Source organism: Diceros bicornis, chromosome 17 (genome assembly GCF_020826845.1).
Source record: "Diceros bicornis minor isolate mBicDic1 chromosome 17, mDicBic1.mat.cur, whole genome shotgun sequence".
NCBI lineage: Eukaryota > Metazoa > Chordata > Mammalia > Perissodactyla > Rhinocerotidae > Diceros > Diceros bicornis.
Genome location: NC_080756.1, coordinates 26,416,890 through 26,432,187, shown reverse-complemented (window position 1 = coordinate 26,432,187; position 15,298 = coordinate 26,416,890). Strand labels below are relative to the sequence as shown.

At 41.9% G+C, this 15,298-nt stretch overlaps 1 protein-coding gene across 1 annotated transcript in view; it reads right to left on the bottom strand.

Moving 5' to 3' along the window:
- Positions 1-13,225, bottom strand: part of PRICKLE1 (prickle planar cell polarity protein 1) — a 103,107-nt gene extending 89,882 nt beyond the window's left edge. The window contains exon 1 of the mRNA XM_058558482.1: positions 13,103-13,225. The gene's annotated coding sequence lies outside the window, so the exon portion shown is untranslated. The remainder of the gene's footprint in view (positions 1-13,102) is intronic.
- Positions 13,226-15,298: the final 2,073 nt, after the last annotated feature.

The window sequence follows — 15,298 nt, the reverse complement described above, 5'->3', positions numbered from 1 at the left end:
CATTAAATGGTAATGCATTTGTAAGTGCAATTTCTTCTTACTTTTCAGAGAAGAGAAATGGTGGCAGAGAATATGCAAAAGAGCTGCCATTACTTTGAAGTGAATAAATGGTCAGGAAAAGAGGCAGAAGATGAAAGGTTCTGTATATCCAAGGAGTTGGAACAACAGAAACCACTGTGAACTGTTCGTAAAACATCTCTGCAAAAGCGTGCCAACTGTAACCTGGAGGGCTGGCCTCTAGACTGAGGAGCATATGCAACTTTATTTCTATTCTACCCTCTCACAGTCTGCTGAGGAGGCCCACAAAGGTGTCATTAAGAGATGGAATGCTTTCCTGCAGTACTTTCACATACTCATTAGCATCCGATAGCGTTTGATCTTTGAGTCATGGCTGAAGTGACCCAGATTCCAACTGGTGATTATTAATGTCACATTTATATAGTCTTTCCTATTGGAACAGCACTTCATAGTCATTTCTGAATCTGCCGGGAGAGGCGCCATGGCTCATGGCTGTGTTCATCTGAACAGTTCACAAACTCCATCTTCTTAGATATAATACAGACGGTATAATACTTCCCTGTGGGCCATTTGTAATTTCAGGCTCGGCCTAATTAGAATGTGAATAAGATCCAAGGACCTGAGAATTTGCTTAAAAGTTAGTAATTTAATTAATGACAGTGCTACAAAAATGGAACAACCAGGTCTGTAGGTGTGGTGACATAGGCCAACACATAGTATTTATGGTTAATACAGAAAGAGTTTCACCACATGCTGCACATTTAGACCAGCTTTTATTTGGGGAGTGGGGGAGATAAGAATATTATCATGGTTTTAAAAAATAATAGGAATGCAACTAAAATGGATGTTGGGCTATTTTTATTTTCCAGCAAACCCTCTCTAAACCTCCCCAAATTAATTCCAATTTGGTCAATGGACATACACATTTTAAACAAAGTTATAATCACTATGTGATTACATAAATAAGTGAACACAATACTTTGAGTTCCACCTTATAAATTTTCCACATTTCCTATGCATAAAGACAGTACTCACATTTGTAATTTTTATTATGAATATAAGTATGCCATTGTTATAACTACATCAGATTAGTAATTTACTCTTAATGTTACTGTATTTTTTTTTAGCTCGTCATATTAAATTATAATGTGACCTATTAAACCAGACTTTTGGTAAGGGGAAATGTATATTTTCTTAGGTCTTTAAAACATAGCTATAGTTGAATTTTGAATTGGCCACACTGAATCATGAATAAAGAGACCATTTTTTAAAGTTGCACCTGGCAAATATGAATAATTTTGAGTAGATTGTTAAATAATTCTAGTCAAGGACTCAGGTAATGATGATAATTAATAATAAAATAATATAGGGCCAGCCCGGTGACGTAGTGGTTAAGTGCTCACGCTCTGCTTCAGTGGCCTGGGGTTCGCAGGTTCGGATCCCGGGTGTGGAACAACGCACTGCTTATCAAGCCATGCTGTGGCGGCATCCCATATCAAGTAGAAGAAAATGGGCACGGATGTTAGCCCAGGGCCAATCTTCCTCGGCAAAAAAGAGGAGGATTGGCAACGGATGTTAGTTCAGGGCTAATCTTCCTCACAAAAAATAAAATAATAATAATAATAATAATAATATCAGCTCCAATTTATTATCTGTACCCCTGAAGTAACAGCCTCCAAATCCAGTATCTTAGATTTAGGAAATTTTCAGCCTAAAAATTCATCAGGCGCCTCACTTTATAATTGAGGAAACTGAGGCACAGAGTGAGTAAGAAGTCCAGAAAATTAGGTGACTTATCCAAGATCACATGCAAATTAGTAGTAGGAGAGACTATAATTATCTAAAAGCATTTAATATAGAACAAACATACACAGCAATATTTATGAAATAATAAAACATTATCAAACAATTTTAAATAAGCTACAAATGCTTGTTTATTTTCCCTCTCTTTCTTTTGTTTTTTCTTTCTAAACACTGAACTGCAAACATAAATTTATTTAGGAACTGCCGAACCAAAGCTGCATCTTGAACTAACAGGCAGCCTCCTCATCAGTAAATTCGGGCTAACCTTGGTCAGCCCTCCACACGAAGATGCAGGGAAGGTAAATGAGATGAATGTGAAAGTGCTTTGTGTCCTTCAAAGGTATTAGCCTTATTATTAGTCAAGACCTCTTGAGTTAAAACATGATAATTTCTAGACAAATAAGTTGGCTCAGCTCCTTAATAGGAAAGCTGACTCACTGCCAATTTAGCCCTGGAACCTGAGACATTAAAATAATAATTTCAAGCCAACAAGGTTTCCTAGCAAGCTGGCTGAAATCACTTAGAGGATTAGCTTTTCACCTCTGGAATTTAAGTAAGAGGATTTCTGGAGTGAAAGACAGTCAGTCATCCTTGTTTTAACATATAAGGCAATACCACAAGTCTGTCTGAAGATACTGCCTCTCTTTTTTTCAAAGGTTACAGAGTAGCATGGGTGCATTATGAAGCTGGAAGTCACAGAGCTTCCTTGTTGCAAATGTTCAATCTTAAGTCTATTAATATGGCCTCTGTTTGCTACATGATTACATTTCATCGGAGAGAAGGGAGGAGAGGTATTTGATCAATTTCTCTCCTCATACTGTACAGATTTCTCTGGCTTTATTCAGATAAGGGGGAAAACAGTTCAGAAACTCCATTCTAGCTGCAAAAAACCCCATAAAACAAAACCCCAAAAATCTCTGTTCTAGAAATTTTCACTCAGGTAAAAACAGAATACTGGTGTCTATTTGTCTTTGTTTTATATATAATATTAAAATGGTCCACAAATGCCTGCCTTGTAAAACGAGGGTGGCCCTTTAACTTTATAGTCCTATTATAAGAATGAGAATAGAAGCTTAAAACTCTCTCACTTGCTCAGTGCCACATATTATTAGATTGGGGAGGGGACGTTCCAATTCGAGGCATAGCTAGCTCCCTATATTCTTGCAGTCATTCATTTTGCAGATATTTATTAAGCAGCTACTATGTGCCAGGCACGACTGTAAGATTGGGAATAAAGCAGTAGACAAGACAGCATAGAGATGTCTTCATGGAACAGACAGCTATAATAAGTAAATACCTGGCGAATAGTGACAAGTGCAATGGAGAACAGGGAAGCAGGTTCAGGGGTTTCTCGAGTGCTAGGTGGTAGCTGGGGGAAGGCAATGGTGCTGCTCTTTTATATAGGGAGATCAGGCAAGGCCTCCCTGATATCAGATGACTTTTGAGCAGACACCTGAAAGGATGGAGTGAGCCATGATCCCACGTGGAAAAACCCACACGTGTCCTTTTCTATTAGCTTGAAGCCTAGCACAAACAAGGAGCTTAGCCGAAAACTTCAGGAAAGTGAAACCTACAAATGACAAGGCTTTATACAATACTTTGCACCAGCTCTCAATAGATCTCCAATGATCCTTAAACCCTGTTTAGCTACAGCTTAATCTTTTTCCTGACTAAAATGCCTCACAGTATCTCTTCACATAATGCCTAAGAGAGAGAGTTTTCCAGTTACATTGTGCAAACAACCCAAGTAGATAATTCAGGTAGAAATTTCCACTCTGAGGCCCTGATTATTTGATTTGGCAGTGAACATACAGTAGGAAAAAATGAGCTGAAGCTATCTGATTTTGCTACTGGCCATGCCTATACAGTGAAAAAGTTCAAAGAAAGCTGGACAATTATCCAGGTTTCAGAATCATGAGTTTTTAAAGTTCTTCTTTTAATTAAAAAGAAAAACACCACAAAACAACAACACCCGCCTCCCCACAAGAATGGCAAAATACGACAACAAAAAAATCCAGTAACCTAGGTAAGTATCAAATGTCTCCTCTTGCTTATACTATGTAGACACAGCCAATAGTCATATTGACTGGTTTAAGTTCTCTTTATTTAGTCTATATTCTACAGTAATGGTAATAATGGATAATGATAGGAAATAAATTTTCAAAGACTGAAGAAGAAAAAGCAAAGAAACAAAATGGGCAATAAACTCTTTTAATCAATTTCTACCAAACTAGGCAACCAAGAATTTTCCAATGTTTGATAATAAAACTTTCAGATACATCATAGTTATTATGAGAAAAACTGAGTGTGCTTATTATACTTTATTGAGACTGATTTATCTCATCTAGAACAAAAATTATATATACATGGTGGATATGGATCCCTGTATAGTATGGATATGGACAGTTTTAAAGCACTTTATATGTTATGAAAGATATAATATGGAATCACGACTGTAAAAGGCTGAAAATAATTGCTGGCTATAAAAAATAATTATAACTAGCTAGTTTAAAGATTGTTTCACTAATCCAAAAAAAATGGGAATCAGCATTTCTGTTGTTGAAAAGGACAAAGGGCTTACTCACACACACACATACTTTATTAAGAAATTTGTATTAAAAAAGATCTATTTAAAATTTTTTACTTTCATATTTAAAAATAAGAAAAATTGTAATAAAGTCGTAAATTTGTCAGATAAGCTTTGAAACCTTTATGGTGATATGATTGGGTTATATTTCTTAAGGTGATATGTTAGGATGACCACAGAAAACTGGACATTCATTCATTCAACACATACAGGAATGAAAAGGTAAGAAAACAAGAAAAGCTACGTTTTCATAGGATAAACTGTTCTTTAACAGTATATAAATTACATTTTCAAATAATATGCTCAATATCTTTTTTTTGTGGACCTCCAGATACCTTTCCAGGTGAAGTACCTGGAAAGAAATAATCAATACACTATGGAGTATCCCAAAAGTCTGGAAACATAAGGAAAATAATGTATTTATTATGTTGTTTTTCAGATGGAGAATTAGTACCCATTGTTTTAAATTTGGAAAGGTGTCTGAAAGGTTGACAAAAAGCATATTGAAAATATTACTGGAAAACATACTATTACATTTTCAAGAAGTTTCATGACTTCTTGGGCTCTCCGTATTTTTCAAGAGCCTACTGTGTACCAGGCACCGTTTTAGGCACTGGGTGTGCGATGATGAACAAACACGGCTCTTCCCTCAGTTAATTACCATCTACTCACAGGAGCAGCACACAGATTTTCTTGGAACCGAGTTAAAACCACATCTACGATATTTTGACAGCAACATTAGAAATGAATGTAGCCATTAAGAATGAATGAATAAACAAATAAATAATGAACAAGAGAGAAAGGAAAGAAAGAAGGGAGGGAAGGACGGAGGAAGAAAAGAAGGAAAGAAAAGCATCCAGCCTACTAGGATTAGAAACATAAAATTTTAGAACTGGAAGGAAACCTTAGAGATCATCTCATTCAGTGGCTTTTAACCACAGCTGTGCATTGAATTACCTAAAAGCTTTTTCAAATGTGTAAGACCCCACCCAAAACCTACTGCCTTAAAATCTCTGTGTATTTGTATTTTGAAAAAGCCTCATAGGTGTTTACAATTCAAATCTTTGGTTAATATGCGCTGATCCAGCCTAATTCTCTCATTTAAATATGAGGAAACTGAGGCCCAGAGAGGCTGAGAGGCTGACCTGAAATCACACAGCTATATCATAGGCCAAGTTTTCTAATTTTGAGAAAAAGACTGTAGAAAAACGATCTTTTTCTGCACTATTAGACCATATCACCACTGTCTATTCTTGAATCTCTGCTCAAGAAGAAACAGGATAAATGGACAAGTATTTGGCCCAAAGCTATGAAACCAAAGTAAAAAAGCCAGTGTCTATAGGCCACATAAACATGTAAATAACAAAAAGACCCATCAGGAACCTGGTTGCTTCCTGCTTAAGCAGCCAAGTCAAGCTAGTTTAAAACACTCCCACACAAATATCATTATTCCTATCAGTTTCTCATTTCAGCACTGCAATAAATAATAATTTTGGTTTCTGTGGGTAAGGAGGGGGAGAAGAGAGTGATTTTTCTGGTTTATTCCTTAAAACTCAGAAGGTTAAAAAAAGAATATATTCCCAATACCTCAATATGAAGAAAGCCTGGTCTGCTTTTAACACGTTTGGCAGTACTTGAGGACGTGTTCTTGGCTATTAGCCTGCCAAGCTGTTTAAGCTTATAGAAGGCCCACAAAGGGAACTTATATGATTAAGTTAAACACAAACATCTTCTCTGTATATTTTATTCCCTCCCTTCGCATTCACAAAAACATAAAAGGCTAAAACATTACAGAACTAGGTGAGAGGGGCAAGTTATTTATCACTTCGGCTCCTTTCTCAAGGCTTGTGTAAATAAGAGCTAAGGCAACTCAATGAAATTATTCATATGATCCTTGCAATGAACAAAGCTAAGCATCAGAAAGGAGTTCAAAATTCCTATGAAGCATATGTATCTTCTTACAAGAAACATCTGTGATTCCCTAATGCACTTCAGACCTAACTTTATCTCTTTCTAAAAGTTATGTAACATGCATACACTTCAAGCGCTGAACACACTTATTAATTACCCAGTCACAGAAGAATTTAAAATGCCGGCTCTTTTTGACACACATTATAACAAGTATTTCAACACTAGAGCACTAAGTAGTCTTCTTACATTAACATCTAACAGTTCCCTAAATTGTTTGGAAGAGACATTTTAAAGCAAAACAAAATGCAAAACTATCTAGCTCTTTTTCAGATCCTTAGATTATTCAAGCATGTAAATAACAGAGTTGGAAATATCAACTACAGTTAACAAGTTATGAGTTTCTTGAGAAGTTTACCATATTATTTGCTTATCAGTGGGATAAAAGCAAAAAGGAAACACAAATGCCTTTGGTGAAACTATAACATGGTTTAAATCAGGTTACTGTTGTTAGACTGAAAGAGTGGGGTGTGTACGTGTGTGTGTGTGTGTGTGTGTGTATTCAGAAGACAGCATTTTAACTAAGGCAGAGGAGCTGGCCAATATAGAAAAGTGTTTTAATAGACTTTCTATTTCAACCATAGTTACTGTGGATTTTGTCACTATAGCAATGGGCCTGGGTGGGGCGATTGTCTGGCAGGCAGGCTGGTGTGCTCAGCTGGTAAAGCAACATAAACCTCATTTTACCATGAGCTGAGCAAATTTCCTCTAAGAAGGTTTGCTTAATTGAAAGACAGTTTCCAAGGATAAACAAAAAGTCCAAGCATCGGTTGATGGGTACTTCACAGTACACTGCTATACTTAAGGCCAACCTCACACCTCCTCCTAGATTTGATCAAAGGCCTCTACTCTGGTTCATTAGTGGTGGTACTTTGGATTAAGGGAGTAACCTAACCTCCAGGAACTCAACGATCCTTAGCAGCCTGGGTTAATTTCAGCTGTCTCTACAGGGGCTACATGAAACACGGCATTTACAAATTTGGATTATACAGCACTATTTATTACATGATGGAAGATTTCCAAAAATGCCAGAAGAGATGTTGGCATTTATGCAAGTCAACTCCTGTTCAACCCAAAGAAGCACTATATTCTACAGGATGTTTTTGCCAGGATTGAAAGAGCCTATGTGAAAACACCTTAATGAGGACCATCTTAGCACCTCAGCTATTGGATACCCTCTAGCCCTAGGTGTTATGTTTCAAATGAGCCTACAAACTATCCTGGAAACAGAACCCCCAAGCCCTGTAACCAATCCCTTCACTCCAAGTCCTGAGAGTCTATATTTTCTTATTTTCAGATTTAATAAGTCAAGAATATCTGGTAGCTATTAAAAGATTTAAACCACTACTGTTTTAAAAGGTTTCAGTGTTCAGAGATTTCAAGCCCACAGAGGGGGCAGATCTGGAGTGTTGGTTGCTGTAGAATGGTGAAATTATTTGCTGGTGTCTCCTCCCCAACCCTCCCCGCCCCGCCCCCCCCACCCCCCCATATAAGAATATTCTTATTGACCCCTTTCTACCCTTTTAATGTGTTTTTAATACATGTAAATGGCTCGCAAAAAGAAAAACAGAAGAATTTGAAGGAAAGATCATGCACCAAATAATCTCAGTGACCTAAAAAGATAATTATAACGATAGATCCCTAAAAAAAGAGGGGGGGGGGGACTTGAAAACATTTGCAACTTACAATATACTATCAGATAACCTTTTCCCCTTTTCTTCTTTGGGGAAATCCAAGCAGCTATACAATGTTTCTTTAAAATTTCCTTTATTGAACAGTTTGTTATGCTTGCAGGAAGCAAAAGGCCATCCTAGAAAACCAGGGCCAATATTGTATCACATGAAGTGGTGGCTACTTTCTATCCCACTTTTTTTAAAAAGGCAACAAACATGGTGGGGGGGAGGTGGTTATAAAAACTTCACAGGAAACCAAATAGCCTTTATTTAAATTAAAAGCAATCACAGCCTGATTCTTGGAACATACTTCGCAATGCTTTTTGGCATGCAGCTGCTACACGCCGCCAATATTGTGTGTAATTGGAAACATTTCAAACAGAATTGTTACCAAAGTCAAAGACCATAATTGCGAGCTGTGGGATCTGCGCCTCAGAGAAAAGAAGGGCAGCTGAGTGAGAGCGGGCTGCTCAGAGAAGTCTACTCATGGGTCTGCATCTGACTGCAATATTTTCACTGGAGTATTGACAAATCTTTCCTTCCAGAGACCCAACAGAGAGCAGCATACACAAAGCAAAAGCTGGTGGGTGCTATAAATCACCAATCCGGACAAAACTCTTAGAAAGAAGTACATGACTTCAGTATTAGAACAACTGAAATAACAGAGCCTCGACTTTTTTTTTTTCCCCCTGAAGTGAAATCCACTAGAAATGAAAGGCGTCTCTCCCAAGAGTTTACCCCAAATCTACTGGTGAGAAAAATGCAACTCCAGTTTAATTGGTCAGTTGTTTTTTAGGCTCACCTAGGACTCAATTTACCAACAGGGGGGAAAAATGTTAAGTAAAGGTAATGATGGCTCCTTGCTAGTATACAGTTCTAAGTTTTAAAATGTTTACATTGGCTTCTGCCTTGGTGACATTTTTATTTTTATTTTAAATTTAAAATCTCTCTTTATAGGGAAATGAACCTGGAAAGGTCTAATCAGTTCAGCTGTATGGACAATCATTCTTGTTCTTAGAGAGGTCCCTTCAAAAGTGACCAAAATGCATTTAGAGTTTAGTCTAAACAAGCACACAAAACAGAGACGCAGGAAGAATTATTACACTCTCTTTGAGAGGTTTGATCCCCCCTAGTAACTGGAAATAGTCAGTGCCAGTGGACCATTGGCTCAGGAATGGTTCTTGGAAAAATTGTCATTCTGGCACATAGGAAAGGGATCTGATTATTCTGTCGTATCTCTGTGCCAGAAGTGTCATGACATCAGCGCACTCCAACTTGTAAAGCACGTCTCTTCCCACCATCCCTCCTTCAGGAGAGAGGAGAATGAAGGAAACAAAGGTTTAGGTGGAAACCCCGTGCAATTTCTGGCCAGGCCTTTCCCACTGTTCCAAAATGTTCCTTCACCAACACACGTGTAGTTAAACCTCTGTGACTTCAGTTCAGCATGGCCATAAACAAGAAGGTGTGGTTACTGGTTACCAGGGGAGCTAAGGTGCTAGACTTGTGTGTGTCCAGGGATGGAGAAGTCCAGAAGCAGGGGGCTCTCGCAGTTCCCCAATGCCATCTGGGTCCCTGGCACTCTGTTCTGGAGTGCTGGCTCCATAGGCTGCCTGAGGTTTCGAGGAACTGCACTGATGCTGGACTTGGCACCTGGATTGTTGTATTTTCCTCTCCCAACTCGTTTGCTCACACCGACCTTCTAAAGATATGAGTGCATAATACGGTAATGCTTTATCCTGTGACTCGAAAAAAAAGCAGTAATGGTCCTTTAAAACACCAACCAACCAATCAACCACCCAACCAACCAACCAAGAAACACAACTCATTCACATTCCTAACTCCTCTTTATTGTGGAATAATTACATCTGGATTTAAGCAAATTGAATATTCTCACACTAATAAGAGTTAAACAACTGATATTATTTCACATAAAATGGAGGGAAAAAAGAGCTATTTTTTCCAAGGGCAAGGAGTCTATCCTGGTCAAGTGGCATCCTTAACATTTCCATGCACAGATGAGAATCACTCTGACTTTTTAAATTACTTTCCTTCTTTAAAAGGAAAAATTTACTCTTTATAAACTACTTTAACCAGGAAATTAACTGTAGTAACTAGAATAGTGATAATATTTTCTGAAAATTGTTTTCCATAATACTGGACAACCCAAACTATAGATATATGCCACTAAAACAGTTACTTAATTACTGGAAAATAATTTTTAAAATTCTTATTCCATTTCATGAGTATTATGAACAATCACTCATAATACTCAACTCTGTATTTTATTTTCAAGTAACTATAAAATGTTTTAGAGAAATTATCTTACAGCATTACTTTTTAAAACTTAGATTTCAGCTTAATTTTAAAAATCCTTAATTAAAGAAACTTCAAAATTTAACCTGTTTTTCTTGTATCTTTTCAGAGTTATCACAGGAGAGGATATTAGGAACAACCAGATTTTTACCCACATCTGACTCTAAACTTAATAGTTTATCTATTAACCCTATAAGCATTTTTTTCTTCTCCCCAGCTGATAGATTTCATTTGGGTGACCACACTGACCCACTACAACCCCCTTTATTATAAAGACAAATGGTGGTTCCATGGACCTTGATTATAAAAACATGAGCAACTTTTTAAGTTTCATTAGCATTGCTGGCAGAACTGATTGAATCTGTCACTTTAGTAAAATATATCACTTTTCTTTAAAAAAACCTATGAACCAACAGGCTCACTCAGTGATAAATCACCAATTAGTACCAAATTAAGGAAGGAAAAATAAATTTACTAAACCCATGGGCTCACATCAATATGGCTACCTCTACGTACCATCCAGTTTTTCCTCTCTCCTTCCTTCCTCCCTCCCCCCTCCCTTCCCCCTCCCCCCCTCCCTCCATTCCTTCCTACCTTCCTTCCTTCCTCCCTCCCCACCTCCCTTCCCCCTCCCCCCTCTCCCTCCATTCCTTCCTACCTTCCTTCTTTCCTTCCTCCCTCCCTCCCTTCCTTGCTTATTCAAAAGAATGAGTCACTACTGTTAGCCCTGACTTATTAAAACAGAGATTTTTGAGTTCCAGCAAGTGCGCTAACTCTGGACTGTGGATAACGTCCATTTATTTCTAGCACCTTTTCATTTTAATATGTAGAGCACATGCATTGTTAACCTTTAAATCCTTTGTATAAACATTTCTGGAAGAGCTTGTAAAATATCTCCTTCCGTGTTTCCTGACTGGCCAGTTGATGGCATTTAGAAACCCTCTGGTACCAGCAGGTGCTGTATTTTGCTTTCTTCCAGCTCCAGCTGGGTTACAATGACAGATTCCCATCCCAGGCCAAGCCCAGCCACCTAGGCTAGGACCACATTGGAGGCAAACTAAACTGGGCCCCACCAGACAGCAAGATAAATGGCTGCTGTTTAAGTTTTAAATCCCCTGGTGGGAGTAAATATTGTTCTAGAGAAAAAGGCTTGACAAATATTGCGTCATCCTTCCAGAGCTGTCTTGATTAAAGCAGAATCTTTGGATTAAGTTGGTGCTCAATTCAAAATGTATCTATCTTGCTGTCATGGGATTTTTCTTTTCCCCTTCCTGGAGTCTGAAAACAGACATATTGTTGGGGATGGTCAAACAAGGCTGCCGCCTCCCAAGGGGCTGGAGTCCGCTCCTGATAATAGAAGGCGGCTGAACATTGACACTTTACTGAGGAGAATGGAGACAGCAAAGGCTTAGTGGGAAAAGGCCAGTTGTCACCTAAGTGACAGGCAACAGCTGAGCTCACACATCTGGAGCCAGACCAGGGCAAACATTCAGCAACTCGCACCCGTCTACACCTTGGGCCTGTCTGAAGGGATGGATAGAAGTTCCCTTCACTCCAAAAGCACATTAAAAATATCTGATGGTGACCACACCAATTATGTAACATCAACTGCAGACACAGCCTTCCGAAGTACTGATTAAAATTAGGAGGTAGACAAAACTATACGGCATGCACAGATACAATTTCATTAAGTATAATCTGTCCTTCACAAAATGCATCCTAAAAGCCACTTATATATGCATGCCTTTTATAAATGCATCTGAACTGTTCCAGATAGGCCAGATCGTTACATGTTCTTTCCCTCTAGGCAGGTTCCCATGGCGTGTTCTTCACCTTGTTCATGGCCGCAGTTCTGCCTCCCATACTCTTCAAAATCAGCAACCAAACGTGTTTGGCTTGTGATTCTGAATCCTCCTTAGGCAAGCTGGAACTCAGTGCATTGCCAGCCGTCCTCCCTCATCCCCACCTCCTCCTTCAGCCGCCCGGAGACAATCTGTGGACAATTTTCCCCAAGTCCCAAAAATAACACGGCACTGCCAACAGTCACTGGCGATGCCGTTTGTTTTTCTTAGAGGGCAATGAAAATTTAACAGCTTTCTGCTGCATCCTGAGTCCCGGTCCTGCTAATTATTAACATGCCCCCAGTTTCTTCAACTTTTTCTGCCTAAAAGGAGGAAGACGCTCCCATTCTTTCCCATATACGTGCTACAATCGGAAAATACCATTGCTGGGGTGGAGGTCGGGGGACAGGGGGTGATGCACCCCTGCCAAAAAGCAATCGGCCCTCTCCCCAGGGCGTTAGGAGAGAATCAGCACCCTCCCTCCGGACGCCAGTAGGTGACAGGCGATCCTAAGCGGCGGACACACACCAACGCACCCTCGCCTCCCTGCGCCCCGCATCGCCCCAACTCTGGGGCCACGGAACCGGTTTCCACGCAGGAGGGAATCAAGGGAAGAGTTGGTTGTGATGCAGCAAACAGGAGCCATGCGGGTAGCCTTTGCGAAGCCCTCCTGGTGCTGCAGCCAGTATCTGCTTCCACTGTCTACACAGCCCAGCAAACCGATTATGCCCTTCTCCCTTGTTTTCTGCGACACCGACCCCGTCTGGGTGTCACAGACCCCCCGCAGTGACACCGAAGTGCCTGGCCCTTCCCCTGCGGCGCTGGCGCCCCCCTCCCCCCGTCTCCGCCGCGCCCGCAGCCCCTCTGCAGACCCCGCTCGGAGCTGGGCTGCCACTCACTCGCGCCAGGGACAGAGACCTCCGCTGGACGGTCCTCGGCGCCGCGCCGGGTCTGCAGAGCTGCGGTCCGCGGCGTCAGGGCTGGGTGAGGGCGGGCAGCACGCGCACCATCGAGAGCCCGGACAGTCGCCGTGCCTGCCGCGGCGGCCCTCGGGGAAGTCAGCGCAGGCGGCGCGCGGCTGGCATGTCCGGGGCGCGCTGTCGGGCGGCGGGCCGCGGGAGGCGGCGCTCGCTGCGGGCTGCAGGCGGAGTGCGCACCGACTCCGAGCCCCGCGCCGCGGCGCCGCCGAGCACCCCGCCCTCGGCCGCCGGGGCCGGGCGCGAGCGAAAACGCGGAGCGCGGACGCCGCCGCGGGAGCCAGGCCGCTGGGCGCGCGCCCACCCGGCTCGGCCCCGAGAGGCGAGGTCGGTGCCGGGCTCCGGCCGCGCGGGCGTGCGGCCGGCGAGCTGGGCAGCAGGGCTGGGCGCGCGGCCGGCGGGGCTGAGCGGAGGGCGGGTTACCTGCTAGACGAAGTTCACTCAGGCGCAGCCCAGGCTCTCAAGTGCAGCTCGGTCGTCTCCTCTGCCCCGCCCCCGATTTTATGCCTTTTAAAAAAATTTTTTTAAACCAACAATCCTGATGGATTGAAAGACAGGAAGGGTGAAGGGGGAAGAAGACAAACCCAATTTCCTCTGATCAAACAGTTTTGGGGTTGCCCCTTTGGGTTTCTTTTCCTTTGGTGTGTGCGTGGGGGAGGGGGTGTGTAGTTAATTAAACTCTTAGATTTCCTTCCCGCGCGCCTCGCCTCGCTAGGGACCCACTTGGGCTCTACCCTATCTCGTAGAATCCCGCAGGCTGGGCTCTCTCCTCCTCGCAGCAAGAAGCGAAAGATTCAGGCTCTAGTCCGTTCCCTTCCCCTCCTCGACGGTCCTGGTCATCTCAAGGAAAACCTCCAAGTGTGGGGAGTGCGTGTGAGAACCTCAGGCCATCCCAATGTCCAGAGACCGACCCAAGTTAGCACGGCTCACTTAAAGTCGTGTTCAAGGTATTAATTTGATCATGATAATCATTTTTCATTGGTCAAACTGCTCTCCATGTTTTCAATCTGACCACTTCCCAGGGCTGGGCTCTCAGGCACATTAGCCCAGGATGAACTGGGACTCAGCCTGCTCGAAAGTTCTGCCCTGACGTTTGTGTCGCCTTAGAACCCCTCACTTTTTCCACTTCCAGGTCAGTGGAGTCTCACATCGTGTGGGAACTACTTGTACAGGGCAGACCCCACGACAGCTGCTAACCCCAATTTGACAGGTGTTTCTGCAAAGCCTGGGCTTCTTGATCTCTCAACCCCTTCCACAACCCTTTAGGATACTGTATCAGCTTCCAAGAAGATGAGGATGTGTGTGTCCCGGTGCGGGGGTGGGGGTCGGGGGCGGATTGTTGATCGACGCCGTTTTTATCCCTTTAAGAAAAATCAAAACTGCCAATTTCGGAATTTTTCAGGGCACCGAGTCTCTTGGGTTTCACTGGAAATAAAACAAGGGAATACTCAGCAAAAATGGAGCTGATGAAAAAGGGGATGTAAGGAGATGACATCTAAAGACAAAAAGAGGAGGAAATGGTACAAATCTAGAGAAATGTTTGGCCTCAGCGCTGTGCTCTGTAATTCCACGTCTGACTCAGATCTCCCGCACTATAGACTCTTTCCCCTCTAGATAACACGAGCTGAGTTTCTAATCCTCTGAGCACAGATCACTCAGGAAACAGGGCTGTTTCTTTTGAAATAACTCCACTAGCTCCTGGTGTTTGTACCAGATGGGAATCTGGGGAAACACAACCTAGGCTGTCTTGCTCCTCAGCATTTTATTGGAGTTGGCCTTTTAAGTTGTGTGTGTTTACCATGCCAGGGTTACAAATGTTTCTATTAAGCTATACACTTTTAGCTTCTATCTAACCTCCAGAACTGCCCAAGAAGACTGACAAAATGATTTATTCCACCCATGGAGGTAGTGAAAATTAGAACTTTTAAGGGCAAAGAGTCCACTTTCTTGGGTAGTGTCTTTGGGTGCCTATCTGTCTATTGTCTCAATGAAGACCTTCAAGTGAAAGCAGTTTCCTAACAAACTGAATGATGCAGAGGAATAGAATGGATGGAGGATGGAGTGGAGGACCGCATCACTGAACTCCTACAGCTGCATCTTCGTGAGACAGTCCTCTTC